A 12900-nucleotide genomic window follows, 5' to 3' on the forward strand; every position below is an offset into this window, starting at 1 on the left:
CACTGAGTCTCACCTGACCACTCTACATCTACTTGCAAAATACATCCCATTCTCTGCATTTCTAGTTTTTCCTTACCTCACTCTGATTCTCCATAGCACTGATCATGCTCTAACAAAGCATATCATTTATTTACTTTGCTTTTTGTAGTCCCTCTCCCTCTACTGGCATATAGCTTTACAAGGGTGAAGATTTCTGTCTATGGCTGACAAGTGTACACCAAGTGCCTAGAACTATGACTAGCACTAGTAAACACTCAATAAATATTTATGGATGAGTGATGCTTGATGAGTTCTAGTTAATAAAATCCATGTAGTATTAAACATGATCAGTAGTCAGTACTGAAAATAGGCAGTGAATTCTGTCTTTACAGTTTCTGGTGTTCACTGTTATGCAAAATAAGAGATTCTCTGGGGTGTGTATTATTTTTAATTTTCTACAGCTATTCACAAGCCTGTGACAAGTTGGGTGACCTGTTTCTGACTTGTACTTGATGTCTCCTCTCTCTCTGTAACCCTACCTGTGAAATAAGTAAATAAATCTAAACCAAAAAAAACCCCTGTCAAATAAATAAGTAAATCTTTAAAAAAGACCTGTGCATAACTCTCAAACCCACCAGTGTTAAGTGGGTGACACAGCAGAAATTTCTTAGCATGCAGCTTGCTGTTCAGTGAATTATTTTGTAAATAAATTCTGTATTCAAAATTCTGAAAAAAAATTCTGAACAAAGGCATTTTTTAAAGATTTATTTATTTACTTGAAAGGAAGAGTTACACAGAGAGAAAATGAGAGACAGAGAGAGAGGTCTTCCATCTGTTGGTTCACTCCCTTATTGGCCACAATGGCCGGAGCTGTGCCATTCTGAACCCAGGAGCTTCTTCCAGTTCTCCCACGTGGATGCAGGGGCCCAAGGACTTGGGCCATCCTCCACTGCTTTCCCAGGCCATAGCAGAGAGCTGGATTGGAAATGGAGCAGCTGGGACTCGAACTGACACCCATATAGGATGCCGGCACTGCAGGCAATGTCTTTACCCACTAAGCGGCAGTGCTGGCCCCAGGCATGTTGGTTAATGGATAAGGGGTTTCCTTTTGGAGAGGTGGAGAAGTCCCACGATCGGATGTGACAGTTGTGTGACACTGTGGATGTACTAAATGCCACTGATTGTTACTATATTATTAATATTTATTATGCATTATATGCTTTTCTGCCATGGCACGACTCAGTTGTCTGGCGAGCCCCCACCCTCATCCTCTATGGACTAATCCAGTTCACTTGTCCTCAGGGTGGCAGGTGACACAAAAGCATCTTACCTGAATGCCCTAGGAATTCGGGTTTCATTTTGTTTTCTGCTTTCCACTTGTTATCACTTTGGCCCCAGGTTTTCCTCATTCACATCTGAATTACAACAACTTAATGCAAGGGAGCTTCAGAAATGTCACAGAAAATGGCATTATTTCAATGTAGAAAAACCAACTCAGAATATATGTATATCTTCAAAAGTTCATAGAAAGGGCAACATTGGGCACAGCAGTTAAGTTGCTGCTGGCGTGTCCACCCTTCCTGTCTGAGTGCCTAATCTGCTTCCCACCCAGCATCCTCCTAATGCGCATCCCGGGAGGCAGCCAGTAATAGCTCAGGTACTTGGATCTCTGTCACTCCACGCACATGAGATGTAATTCCTGGTTCCTGGCTTCAGTATGGCTGAGCCAGGGCTGTTGTAAGCATTTGGCGAGTGAACCAGCAGATGGAAGATCTTGCTCTGTGTCTCTAACAAATAAAGTGAACACTTTTCACTTACAAAAAATTTCTTGGAAATAACATGAAAAAGTATAGAGGCATTTGAAATATTTTTTTATTTTTTATTTTTTTGACAGGCAGAGTGGACAGTGAGAGAGAGAGACAGGGAGAGAAAGGTCTTCCTTTGCCGTTGGTTCACCCTCCAATGGCCGCCACGGCCGGCACGCTGCGGCTGGCGCACCGCGCTGATCCGATGGCAGGAGCCAGGAGCCAGGTGCTTTTCCTGGTCTCCCATGGGGTGCAGGGGCCAAGCAGCTGGGCCATCCTCCACTGCACTCCCTGGCCACAGCAGAGGGCTGGCCTGGAAGAGGGGCAACCGGGACAGAATCCAGCACCCCGACCGGGACTAGAACCCGGTGTGCCGGCGCCACTAGGCGGAGGATTAGCCTAGTGAGCTGCGGCACCGGCCTATTTGAAATATTTTTGTGTGAAAATAAATTTTTTTATTCCACTATCCACAAGTTTTTAAAATTATTTTTACTTTGTAATGAGAGACAGAAGTGGGGAAGTGGGAGGTATTTTCCATCCACTGGTACACTCCAAATGGCCAGGGCTGGGCCAAGCCAAAACTAGGAACCTGGAGCTTCATCTGAGTTTCCCACACAGGTGGCAGAGGCATGAGCACTTGGACCATCTTCTGCTGCTTTTCCAGGTGCATTAGCAGTGAACTGGAGCAGAAGTGGAGCAGCTGTGACATGAACTATCACTGATATAGGATATCATGCACTGATATGCATTCTAGGTGCCAGATTAACGCACTGTGGCACAATGCTGGCTCTGATTAGCTCTTATGGATTCAATATTTCCTCTGTTACTGAAAGTTTTTTAAATTTTATTTCTTTTTTTTTTCTTTTCTTTTTTTGACAGGCAGAGTGGACAGTGAGAGAGAGAGACAGAGAGAAAGGTCTTCCTTTGCCGTTGGTTCACCCTCCAATGGCCGCCGCGGCCGGCGCGCTGCGGCCGGCGCACCGCGCTGATCCGATGGCAGGAGCCAGGAGCCAGGTGCTTTTCCTGGTCTCCCATGGGGTGCAGGGCCCAAGCAGCTGGGCCATCCTCCACTGCACTCCCTGGCCACAGCAGAGGGCTGGCCTGGAAGAGGGGCAACCGGGACAGAATCCGGCGCCCCGACCGGGACTAGAACCCGGTGTGCCGTCGCCGCTAGGCGGAGGATTAGCCTAGTGAGCCGCGGCGCCGGCCTTTAAATTTTATTTCTATATGTTTTAAAGATTCATTGAGGCCAGCGCTGTGGCATAGCAGGTAAAGCTGATGCCTGCATTGCCAGCATCCCATATGGGTGCTGGGTTGAGTTCCGGCTGTTCCACTTTCAATCCAACTCTCTGCTATGGCCTGGGAAAGCAGTGGAAGATGGCCAAAGTCCTTGGGCCCCTGCATGCACGTGGGAGACCTGGAAGAAGATCCTGGCTCCTGGCTTCAGATTGGCACAGCTCTGGCCTTTGTGGCCAACTGGGGAGTGAACCAGTAGATGGAAGTCCTCTCTTTCTTTCTCTCTCTCTCTCTGTACCTCTGACTTTCAATAAAATAAATAAATCTTTAAAAAAATTTTTTTTATTTGAGAGGCAGAATCACATAGAGAGAGGACTTCATCCACTGGTTCTCTCCCCAGATGGTCACAATGGCCGGAGCTGGGCCAATCCGATTCCAGGAGCCAGAGGCTTCTTCCAGGTCAGGTCTGCCACATGGGTGCAGGTATCCATCTTCCACTGCTTTCCCAGACCATCAGCAGGGAGTTAGATCAGAAGTAGAGCAGCCGGAACTTGGACCAGCACCCATATGGGATGCTGGCACTGCAGATGGATGCTTAACCCACTTCACCACAGTGCCAGCCCTCTTTTTATCCTTTACACTTTAAACCACGTGAATGCATTCCCTGATCAAAAGATACGAATGTTGGGGGTAGATTTTTTAACCTGAATGATGAAAACAAGATATGAATGATTTGTTTCTGTTACTCTCACCTTTTAAACTATGGCATAAAAACTGCTTCATGGGGCCAGCTCTGCAGTGTAGCAGGTAAAGCCATCACCTCCAGTACTGGCATTCTATATGGGATGACAGGAATTTTTTTTTTTTTTGTACTGGAAACAGTTACTTAGCTGGAGCACAGCAGAGATCAACACAGGCCTGCTATCCAATCCTGGAGTAAGACAGCTGTCACCCACTTCTTTAATGGTGCCTGGCCGCTTCTGGTGCCACTATGCTTACAGGGAGGAAGAGGTGGGTCCTGGATGGATGGCGCTTGCACAGTCAGCCTGGTGGAGACAGAGACGATGTATCTGGTGGTGGCAGCATGTTGTTGGCTGCTGGAGCTGTCAGCTTCCGGAGCTGTCGGCTTCTGGCGGCATTTTCGGCAGCGATACTGGCTTGGAGAGTGCGGGAGTGAAGGTGAGTTTTTGTTAAGAAACAGTGAGAGGCCTGGGACCTCGGGGGCGGGGGTCGTGGCACCTCAGAGCAGTGTAGACACTCAGGTCCTCAGGCTGGTCAGCCGTGGGGGTGGGCGGTGGCTCAGCTGTGGGAAGCGGAGAAGCGGGTGTCTGGGCTCGTGCTGGAGGACAGGACTGCGGGTTACAAGGTATGTTTATTTGTAACATGTGACTTAGTTATTTCATCAGTTCTAGCAGTATTTCTGGTGGGTGTTTTAATTTTCATTGATTATGAGTCTTTTTAGAATGTCTGTGTCTTCTGGAATTAATCTTAGTAGGTTATGTGTATTTGTTATCCAGGGATTTCTCCATTTCCTCCTAGTTTTCCAGTTTATTAATATACAGTACTGAATAACAATTTCTTTGAAACCTTGAGTTTCAGTGATGTTGTATAAACATTATAAAATGTCTGCTTTTTTGTCTGTAATTTTATTTACTGGAGTTTTTATCATTTTTGTTAGCGTAGATGATTATCTACTTTTCAAAATTTTATATCAGGTATGAAAATTTCATGTATTTTTTATATACTGATTCAAAACATACTGATACTTCTTCCCATGCTACCATCTCTCAAGCCTGTACTCTCAGCCTTCTTCTTCTTCCCTCTCTTGTGCCTACTCTTAATTCTTCTAATTATCTATTTTCAGTTAACTATATATGATTAACTTTTCAATAAGTAAAAGTATGCAGAACAAAACACTGTTCTTTAAAGTGAGACTAGAACTATAAGAAACAATTTTATCTCAGAATGTGTTTCTTGCCTACACATTACATTTAGGTACTCTATTAGTTATCACAAATCAGGGAAAAAATATGTTATTTGTCCTTTGGGACTGGCTTATTTCACTAAATATAATGGGCTCAAGGTACATCCATTTTGTTGCTAAAGACAGCATTTCTGTGTTCCCCAATGGGTAGTATTCCATAGTGTATATATGCCATAATTGCCTTATCCAGTCATCAGTTCATGGACTTCAGGTTTAATTCCACAACCCAGCTATTGTGCACTGAGCTGCAATGAACATGAAGGTACAGATAACCCTTTCAAATCTGCTGATATCATTTCCTAGGGGTAAATCACCAGGACAGGGATTCCTGATAAATTTCATAGTAAACGGTAGATTTATTTTCAGCTTTCAGAGGTATCTCCATACTGTCTTCTGCAATGGCTTTACCTGTCTACATTCCCACCAAAAGTGAGTGGATCAGGGTACCATATTCCCCACTTCCTCAGCAGCATTTATCATTGTTTATTTCTGTATGAGAGCCATTCTGACTGTGGTGCAGTGAAACCTCTTTGCCATTTTGTTTGCATTTCCTTGATGGCTAGTGATCCTGAGCATTTTTTCATGTGTCTGTTGGCCAAATGGATTTCCTCTCTTGAAACATGCCTGTTCAAGTTCTACGCCCATTTCTTAACTGGATTTTTTGTTTTGTTGTTGAGCTCTTAGTATATTCTGGATATTAATATTTTATCAGTTTTATAGTTTGCAGACAATTATCTCCCATTCATTCTGTTGTCTCCTCACTTTGCCGAGTGTTTCTTTTGAAGCGCAGAAGCTTCTCAGCTTGATGGAATCCCATTTGTCTTTTTCTGTTTCTGCTGCTATTGCTTGTGCTTCTGGCTGTCTTTTCCCAGAAATCTTTGCCTATGCCAGTGTCTTTCAGGTTTCCCCAGTGTTCTCTAGTAATTTGATGAAATTGGGTTTTAGATTTTGTTCTTTGAACTATTTTCAGTTGGTTTTTCTATAAGGTGTAAGGCATGGGTCTTCTTTCATAGTTCTGCATATGGAGGTCCAGTTTATTCAGGAACGTTTTTGAAGAAACTGTCCTTTGCACCTGGGATTAATCTTTAGAGCCTTCCTCCAAGATAAATTGATTGTAGATGTGTGGATTGATTTCTGGAGTTCCTTTTTTGTTCCATTGTTCAATATGTCAATATTTTTACTAAACCAGTTGTTTTGATTGTAACTGCCCTGTTCTGTGTTTTGCAATCTGTTTTTGCGATGCTTCGAGTTTTGTTTATGTTGTATAAGATTGCTTTCACTATTCAGATGTTCTGTGTTTTCATAAGAATTTTAGCATGGTTTTCTCTCCATCTGGGCAAAATGTTATTTGACCTTTGATTGTGATCCCATTGTGTCTGTAAATTTCTTATGGTAGTATGGAAATTTTTTATTATGTTGATTGTTCCAATGAATGACCATGGAAGATATTTTGATTTTTGTGTGTCTTCTTCCATTTCTTTAATGTTTATTAATTTTCATTGTAGACATTTTAATGGATATGAAACTGGACACAGAGTTGATGCTGAAGTTCATCTGCTGGGTCATCTTCCATTTCTGGGGACTGCTGGACTTCCTGCTAAACACAGCTGGGGCTTCTTCCTGGAGAGGAGCAACTGGTGAGCAGATGTGACCACCTCATGTACATGGTAGCCTTGGGGCCCAAGGGAAAGAGTAGGGAAGAGACACCATGGTCCCTGGGGCTGGGCCGGCCATGCTGACAGTGAAGTTGACTTTCATCCCATGACTGGGAGGGTCAAGTGGAGTAACCCCACAGATTGGGGTAAAAGAAATGTGGGGGCCAGCGGGGTAGAGGAGAGTTAGCTACAATGACGACAGGGACATAAAGGATGTTGGGGAATGAGTTCCCCCGAGTTTTAGTGAATCGGGGGACAAAGAACGTGTAAGATGGGAAATATTGGGGCATCCAGGCAATGGGAAGGAGACCTGGGAGGAGAAGTGTGTGCTGTTGCCTCAGAGTACAAAACACAAAAAGTCTTTGGTTTGGAGAGACATGGAAATAAAAGTTTGGATTTAGAATTCATGGAGAAGGATGGCAAGATTGCAAGGAATCCCTGGTGGGGGGGCTATTAAGGGTTAGATACCATGGAAGAAATTGGAACATGCACGGCTCTTGGGAGTTCGGAGCTGAAATCATGTACTTTCTGTATGTCACCATCTTATGTTACATAGGAAAAATGGAAGGATTTTGTGGAGGTAGTCAGGTGACTTTCAGCAGAACTGTAACAGGAAGGAGGTGTTAGGTCAACTTGTAAGAACTAGTGGAGTATCAGAGTGGTAGATCCGGGAGATGGTCAGGGGAGAAACCTTAGGAAAAGTGAGGGAAGGGAGATGGGGGTCCGGGTTGAGGGAATTTTCAGAATGGACTTGGGAATGGAAGCTGACTTAATCAGGAAATTCAGATAACATCTGCAGAATACCAAGAGATGGAGAAGATGTTGTCTGAAACAAAACAGGGTTGATAAGGGGCTTGGGAACATGGAGACCCTTTCTTAGGCTGGGAATGAAGTTTGTGGCTTGTAGTCCACTTGTAGAAGCCAGCATTCAGGCAGAGGACTCTGTCTTGGTAAACGTGTGCTTCTTGGCTTACGAATGTGCCTGTTACGTGCTCACATTCATTCTAGATATTTAAGATAATACTGAATGCTTCCTGAGGGTCCTTGAAAAAGTTTGTGGAAAGAGGGTGTTTGTCGTGATGGGTGTTTTTCATATCCTTCTAGGCAGCTCTGTGTGAAAGCTCCTGCTTTTATGTTGTGTTTGTTCTTATTTTTGTTTTTTTGGGGTGCTAGGGATGGCTTAAGTCCTGCAGGACTTAAACAGAAAGAATACGGTATGAGCTCTTGGAATAGCTTCCCAATTTGTTGGAATGCATACTTCGTGATACTTCCTATTCTACAACTTTTTTTTTTTGCCAACTCAGATATTTCCAGTTGCTTTTAGAGTCCCTAAACTGTGTCTCTATGTCAGACTGTGACATTTATTAGGAAGGCATATATTCTTCTTAGTGTTACTTAAATGATGTGTCATTCTTTACAGTACAGTGTTATTTATGGTATTTTTCAGTAACACGTGTTAAGATTTATATAGCTTACTCTTTTTTTAAAGATTTATTTTATTTATTTGAAATAAATTTGAAAGAGCCTCGCTCTGGACACGCTAAACTCGGCCCCAGCACCCACCTGGATCCCAAGCCCCAGCATGCTGGCCGAGAGGCCTGCCCTGGTCTACCCAGATGTGACCCCGCCCCTTGCTTGGGCCCCCACTGCTGTAGGTAGGGCGAGGGCTCCGCAAGCACAGCGAGGGCTGGCACAGCGGGGTCCAGGCCCAGGGCACCCAAGACGTGACCCCGACCCGCGCGCCCGCCCGGATCCCCAGCCCCTGCGGCACAGCCAGACCCCACCCTGGGCACCTCAGATGCGACCACGCCCACCGCCCGGATCCCCAGCCCCTGCAGGCACAGCCAGGGACCCTCCGTGGGCATGCCATACAAGACCACGCCCCCTGCCCAGATCCCCAGTCCCTGCAGGCACAGCAGGGGCCCTCCCTGGGCACCCCAGATGGGACCCCGACCCGTCCGCCTGGGTCCCCAGCTCCTAAGGCACAGTGAGGGCCCCACCTTGGGAACCCAAGACGCGACCCTGCCCCACCTGCCCAGGGCCCCAGTCCCTGCAGCAAGGCCAGGGCCCTGTCCCAGGCACCCTAGGCGTGACCCTGCCCCTTGCCCAGCTCCCCAGCTTCGGGAGGCAGGGCGAGGGCCCCACCCTGGGCACCCCAGATGCAACCTGGCTCCCCCGCGCCTGGGGCCCAAAGTCTCGCAAGCCCTCTAAGTGCCCTGCAATGGCCACCACAGTTGGGACCCCACCACCTGCCTGGGTCCCAATCCCCTACTTGCACCCCAGACGAGGCCATGCCCCCCACCTGGGGCCCCAGCCCCTGCAGCACAGCAAGGGCCCGCTGCCACAGCGAGAGCCCTGCTCTGGGCAACCCAGATGCAACCACGCTCCACACCCGCATCCCAGCCCCTGCAGGCTCCGCGAGATTCCCGCTCTGGGCAACCCAGAGGCGACCTGCACCCTACCCGGGTTTCCACCCCTGCAGGCAGTGGGAGGGCTCCGCAGGCACAGTGAGGGCAGTTGCAGCAAGGGCCCACCTACCTCCCGGGTCAAAAGCCCCTGCAAGCATGGCGAGGGCCCCACCCTGGGCACCCCGGATGCAACCCGACTCCCCCGTGCCTGGGGCCCCAGGCCTCGCAAGCCCTCTAAGCGCCCTGCAATGGCCACCACAGTAGGGACCCCGCCACCTTCCCGGGTCCCCAGCCCGGCAGGCACAGCAAGGGATGCTCAGGCAGTGGGAGGGGAGGGCTCCAACCTAGGCACTTCACACACGACCATGTCCCCCGCCCGGATCCCCCACCCCTGCAGGCAAGGCGAAACCCGTCCTGAGCACCCCAGACTCGACCACCACTCACCTGGGTCCCAAGTCCCTGCAGGAATGGCGAGAGCCCTGCCCTGGCCACCCCTGAAGGGACCCCGCCTCCTACCTGGGTCCCCACACCTGCAGGCAGGGCGAAGGCCCCGCTCTGGGCACCCAGATGCAACCCCGCCCCCTGCCCAGGACCCCAGCCCCTACAGGCATGATCAGGACTCTCAGGCACTGCGAGAGCCCCACCCTGGGCACCCCAGATGCTACCTCCCCCCGCCCGGATCCCAGCCCCTGCAGGAATGGTGACATCCCCGCCCTGGCCACGCCAGATGGGACCCCGCCTCCTACCCAGGTCCCGACCCCTACAGGCAGGGTGAAGGCCCAACACTGGGCACCCCGGAGGGGACCCCGCCCCTGCCCAGGACCCCAGCCCCTACAGGCATGGCGAGGACCCTCAGGCACAGCGAGGGCCCGCCCCGGACACACCAGACGCAACCACGCCCCCGCCTGGGTCCTGGCCCCTACAGGCATGGTGAGAGCTCCGCCCTAGGCACCCCAGGAGCAACACACCCCCGCCTGGGTCCCCAGCTCCTGCGGCACAGCGAGAGCCCCACCATGGGCACCTACGTCGCCTCCTCCCCCCGCCCATATCCCAAGCCCCAGTGGGCATGGTGAGAGCCCTCCCTGGGCACCCCAGACGGGACCCCGCCCCCAGCCCAGGTTCCCAGCACTGCAAGCTTGGCGAGTGCCCTGTCCTGGGCACCCCAAACGCGACCCCACACGCCTAGGTCCAGAGCCCCTGCAGGAACTCTAAGGGCCCCGCGGGTACAGGGAAGGCAGGCGTGGCAGTAGCCCCGCCCTGGGCATCCCAGGCGCTACACCGCCCTCCCCCACCCGGGGCCCCAGGACCTACAGGCACCCCAGAGGCGACCCACCCCCGCCCGGGGCCCAAACCCCTGCAGGCATGGAAAGAGCCCCGCCCTGGACACGCTAAACTCGGCCCCAGCACCCACCTGGATCCCAAGCCCCAGCATGCTGGCCGAGAAGCCTGTCCTGGGCTACCCGGACGTGACCCCGCCCCCTGCTTGGGGCCCCACTGCTGTAGGCAGGGCGAGGGCCCCGCAGGCACAGCGAGGGTGGGCACAGCGGGGTCCCGGCCCTGGGCACCCAAGACGTGACCACCCCCCGCCCCCCCGCCCGGGTCCCCAGCCCCTGGGGCACAGCCAGACCCCGCCCTGGGCACCTCAGACGCAACCACGCCCACTGCCCGGATCCCCAGCCCCTGCGGCACAGGGAGAGCCCCACTAGGGGCACCCCAGACGCCTCCTCCCCCAACCGGGTCCCAAGCCTCTGCAGGCACTGCGAGAGCCCCGCCCTGGGCACCCCAGAGGCGACCCCGCCCCGTTCCCAGGACCCCAGCCCCAACAGGCATGGTGAGGACCCTCAGGCACAGCGAGGGACCCTCCGTGGGCATTTTATACGCCACCACGCCCCCTGCCCAGATCCCCAGCCCCTGCAGGCACAGCGGGGGCCCTCCCTGGGCACCCCAGATGGGACCCCGACCCGTCCGCCCGGGTCCCCAGCTCCTAAGGCACAGTGAGGGCCCCACCTTGGGAACCCAAGACGCGACCCCGCCCCACCTGCCCAGGGCCCCAGTCCCTGCAGCAAAGCGAGGGCCCTGCCCCGGGCACCCTAGGCGCGACCCTGCCCCTTGCCTGGCTCCCCAGCTTCGGGAGGCAGGGCGAGGGCCCCACCCTGGGCACCCCGGATGCAACCCGGCTCCCCCGCGCCTGGGGCCCCAGGCCTCGCAAGCCCTCTAAGTGCCCTGCAATGGCCACCACAGTTGGGACCCCACCACCTGCCTGGGTCCCAATCCCCTACTTGCACCCCAGACGCGGCCATGTCCCCCTCCCAGAGCTACAGCCTTTGCAGCACAGGAAGGCCTGCAGCCACAGCGAGGGCCCTGTCCTGAGCAACCCAGATGCGACCAGATGTGACCACGCCCCCTACCTGCATCCCAGCCCCTGCAGGCACAGCGAAATTCCCGCTCTGGGCACCCCAGTGGGGACCCACACCCTACCCTGTTCTCCACCCCTGCAGGCAGTGGGAGGGCTCCGCAGGCACAGTGAGGGCAGTTGCAGCAAGGGCCCCACCCTGAGCACCCGAGACCCAACCACGCCCCTGATCCAATTCCAGCCCCTACAGGTACAGGGAGAGCCCCGCCCTGGGCACCCCGGAGGTGACCCTGCAACCTGCCTGGGCCACCGCTGCAGGAGGCAGGGCGAGGGCCCCACGGGTAAACAAGGGCCGGAGCAGCTGGGTCCCCGCCTGGGCACCCAAGATGTGACCACGCACCCCCCTCCGGGGTCCCAGCCCCTATAGGCACAGCAAGGGATGCTCAGGCACTGGGAGAGCCCCGCCCTGGGCACCTCACACGCAACCACGTCCCCCGTCCGGATCCCCCACCCTGCAGGCAAGGCAAAACCCGTTCCGAGTACCCCAGACTCGACCACCACTCGCCTGGGTCCCAAGTCCCTGCAGGAATGCAGAAACCCCGCCCTGGCCACCCCTGATGGGACCCCGCCTCCTACCCGGGTCCCCACACCTGCAGGCAGGGCGAAGGCCCCGCCGAGGGCACCCAGACCAACCCCGCCCCGTTCCCAGGACCCCAGCCCCTACAGGCTTGACCAGGACTCTCAGGTACAGGGAGGGCCCCACGCTGGGCATTCCAGAAGCTACTTCCCCCCCACCCGGATCTCCAGCCCCTGCAGGCATGCGAGAGCCCCTCCCTGGGCACCCCAGACACTCGCTACCTCCCCCGCCCGAGTGCCAGGCCCCTGCAGGAATGGCGACAGCCCCACCTTGGCTACAACAGATGGGACCCCACCTCCTATCCGGGTCCTAACCCCTACAGGCAGGCTGAAGGCCCAATATTGGTCACCCCAGACGCTACCTCCCCACCACCCGGGTCCCAAGCCCCTGAAACAATGGCGAGAACACCACCCTGGCCACCCTAGACGGGACCCCGCTTCCTACCCAGGTCCCCAGGCCCTACAGGCATGCTGAGGGACCCTCAGGCACAGCGAGGGATGCGCCCAGGGCATTCCAGACATGACCACGCCCCCCACCCAGATCCCCAGCCCATGCAGGCACAGCAAGAGCCCTCCTTGGGCACCCCAGACCGGACCCCTCCCCGCCCACCCAGGTCCCTAGCTCCTAAGGCACAGCTTGGGTCCCGTACCCCAGACGCGACCCCGCCGGGATCCACAGCCCCTGCAGGCACTGTGAGAGCCCTCCCTGGGCACCCCATATGGAACCCGCCCCGTGCCCAGGTCCCAGCACCTACAAGCATGGCAAGGAACCCCAGGCATAACGAGGGATCCACCCTGGGCACCCCAGACCTGACCCAGCCCCCTGCCTGGGTCCCCAGCCCCT

At 53.4% G+C, this 12900-nt stretch overlaps 1 long non-coding RNA gene across 2 annotated transcripts in view; it reads left to right on the plus strand.

Annotated features, from left to right (window-relative positions):
* Positions 1-6565: 6565 nt before the first annotated feature.
* Positions 6566-12900, plus strand: part of LOC103346531 (uncharacterized) — a 328438-nt gene continuing 322103 nt past the window's right edge. Inside the window, exon 1 of one of the 2 annotated variants that reach the window (XR_011384402.1) lies at positions 6566-6641. This is a non-coding gene — a long non-coding RNA (uncharacterized lncRNA). The remainder of the gene's footprint in view (positions 6642-12900) is intronic. The other variant, XR_011384401.1, reaches the window with a different exon arrangement.

Source organism: Oryctolagus cuniculus, chromosome 19 (genome assembly GCF_964237555.1).
Source record: "Oryctolagus cuniculus chromosome 19, mOryCun1.1, whole genome shotgun sequence".
NCBI lineage: Eukaryota > Metazoa > Chordata > Mammalia > Lagomorpha > Leporidae > Oryctolagus > Oryctolagus cuniculus.